Here is a 3,121-nt window from a genome sequence, read left to right as displayed (position 1 = left end):
TTTTTTTTTTTTTTGAGACAGAGTTTTACTCCATTGCCCCAGACTGGAGTGCAGTGGCACGATCTTGACTCATTGCAACCTCCACCTCCTGGGTTCAAGCGATTTTCCTACCTCAGCCTCCCAAGTAGCTGGGATTACAGGCACTTGCCATCACGCCTAGCTAATTTTTGTATTTTTAGTAGAGACAGAGTTTTGCCATCTCTACTGGAGTTGGCCAGGCTGGTCTCTAACTCCTGACCTCAGGTGATCCACCGGCCTTGGCCTCCCAAAGCGCTGGGATTACAGGCACGAACCACCACACCCAGCCTGCTGGACTTTTGTTATTATTATCATTTTTTTTAGAGACAGGGTCTTGCTCGGTCACCCAGGCCGGAGTGCAGTGGCTCAATCATAGCTCGCTGTAGCCCCAAACTCCTGGGTTCAAGCAACTGTCCTACCGTAGCATCCCAAGTACCTGATACTACAGGTGCACACCACCCCACCTGGATAATTATTATTATTATTATTTTTTTTTTGTAGAGAAACAGGGTCTCCCTCTGTTGCCCAAGCTGGTCACACAAATCCCTGGCTTCAAGTGATCCTCCTACCTCAACCTACCAAAGTGCAGGGATTACATGCATGAGCCACTGCGCCCAGCCTTCTTATTTGAGGTGGTTAATTCCTTTATTCATAAGCCAAATTCGAATTGGGTCTTCTGCCTCTTGCAACCAAAAGAGTCATAAACAATCCAGTCAGGAAGTTGTGAGAGGAAGATAGGATTGACAACAAAGGTGGTTTGGAGAAGGGGTAGATGTATGGATCTCTTGGAATGAACTCAGAGGGTGTGGATATTTCAATTATACGGATGTTCACCCAAAGGCCTCCACCATGGAACAGGCTATTAATATTCAGGTGGCCATGATGGCCTGCTCTGTAGATGTCCATCATCCTCCTTCCCCTGCCAGGCCAGTGCTTGCTTAATGGGATCATGAACCACATGGCCAAGGCAGCAGAGACAGAGGCTATGCATAGGCTCAGTATCATTCACTTCCTACTACTGAGTGCGGTCTGGCTACTATTCTTGCTGGGGCCCAACCAGCCCTGATGTTGACTTCACACCCTGAAGGCACCATTCCATTACCTGGTGATGATGACAATAACATTGGACGCTTTCCATAATAGATCAGGAGGAAGACACATTTTATCTGGATTGGGCCATATTTACTTTCCAATATGTCAGTCTGCTGCCAGCACCAGCATCCATTCACTTTCTTTTTTTTTGAGACAGAGTCTTGCCCTGTCGCCCAGGCTGGGGTGCAGTGGCATGATCCCGGCTCACTGCAACCTCCGCCTCCCGGGTTCAAGCAATTCTTCTGCCCCAGCCTCCTGAGTAGCTGGGATTACAGGAGCACGCCACTATGCCCAGCTAAATTTTTGTATCTTTAGTAGAAACAGGGATCCACCATGTTGGCCAGGCTGGTCTTGAACTCCTGACCTCATGATCCACCCACCTCGGTCTCCCAAAGTGCTGGGATTACAGACATGAGCCACCGCGCCAGCCCTTCCATTCACTTTCTGCAAGTCTTTTATGCTGTCATGGATTCCCAGACAGACAACACTGCTCCAACCAAGAAACTCACCTCACAGAAAAATTATGGAATAGCAAATCAAAATAACGAGACACCACTACATGCCTATTAGAATGGCTAAAATGCAAAACACTGACAACACCAAATTCTGATGAGGATATGGAACAAGAGGAACTCTCATTCATTGCTAGTGGGAATGCAAAATGGTACAGCCACTTCAAAAGACAGTTTGGCAGTTTCTTACAAAGGTTAACATAGTGTTACCATACCATCCAGCAATCGCAATCCATGGTATTTATCCAAGTGAGCTGAAAACGTGTCTACACAAAAACCTGCACCTGCATACAAATGTTTATAGCAGCTTCATTCGTAATTGCCAAAATTTGAACCAACCAAGATGTGCTTCCATAGCGAAATGGATCAACAAACTGTGGTACATCCATATAATGACAGGATCTTGCTTTGTTGCCCAGGCTGGAGTGTGGTGGCGTGATCACTGCTAATTGCAACCTCAAACTCCTGGGCTCCAGTGATCCTCTGCCTCAGTCTCCCAAGTAACTGCGTACAGGAATGCACCACCATGCCCAGTAATATAATTTTTTATTTTTTGTAGCGATGGAGTCTTGTGATATTGCCCAGGCTTGTCTCGAACTCCTGGGCTCAAGCGATCCTCCTGCCTTGGTATACGAACATACAATGGAATATTATTCAATGATAAAAAGAAGGCTGGACCAGGCACAGTGGCTCATACCTGTAATACCAGCACTTTGGGAGGCCAAGGCGCGCGGATCACCTGAGGTCAGGAGTTTAGGATCAGCGAAACCCCGTCTCTACAAAAAAAAATACAAAAATTAGCCAGATGTGGTGGCATGCACCTGTAATCCCAGCTACTAGGAAGGCTGAGGCAGGAGAATCATTTGAACTTGCGAAGCAGAAGTTGCAGTGAGCTGAGATTGAGTCACTGCACTCCAGCCTGGACAACAGAGCAAGACTGTCTCAAAAAAAAAAGAAAGAAAGAAAGAAAAAGAAAAGAAGGCTGGGCATGGTGGCTCATGCCTAGAATCCCAGCACTCTGGGAGGCCGAGGTGGGCAGATTGTTTGAGTCCAGGAGTTTGAGACCAGCCTGGGCAACATGGTGAAACCTGGTCTCTACAAAAAATATAAAAATTAGCCAGGCATGGTGGTGCATACCTGTCATCCCAGCTACTTGGGAGGCTAAAGTGGAAGGATCGCTTGAGCCTGAGAGTTGGAGGCTGCAGTAAGACGTGTTGCATCACTGCACTCCAGCCTGGGCAACAGAGTGAGAACCAGTCTCAAAAAAAACAAACCAGGCGCAGTGGCTCACACTTGTAATCCCAGCACTTTGGGAGGCCGGGGCAGATAGATCACTTGAGGTCAGGAGTTTGAATTTGAGACCAGCCTGGCCAAAACAGTGAAACTCTGTCTCTAATGAAAATACAAGGCCGGGCGCGGTGGCTCAAGCCTGTAATCCCAGCACTTTGGGAGGCCGAGACGGGCGGATCACGAGGTCAGGAGATTGAGACCATCCTGGC

The sequence above is a fragment of the Colobus angolensis genome, unplaced genomic scaffold, assembly GCF_000951035.1.
Source record: "Colobus angolensis palliatus isolate OR3802 unplaced genomic scaffold, Cang.pa_1.0 Scaffold1, whole genome shotgun sequence".
NCBI classification, from domain to species: Eukaryota; Metazoa; Chordata; class Mammalia; order Primates; family Cercopithecidae; genus Colobus; species Colobus angolensis.
This window is presented reverse-complemented; position numbering follows the sequence as displayed.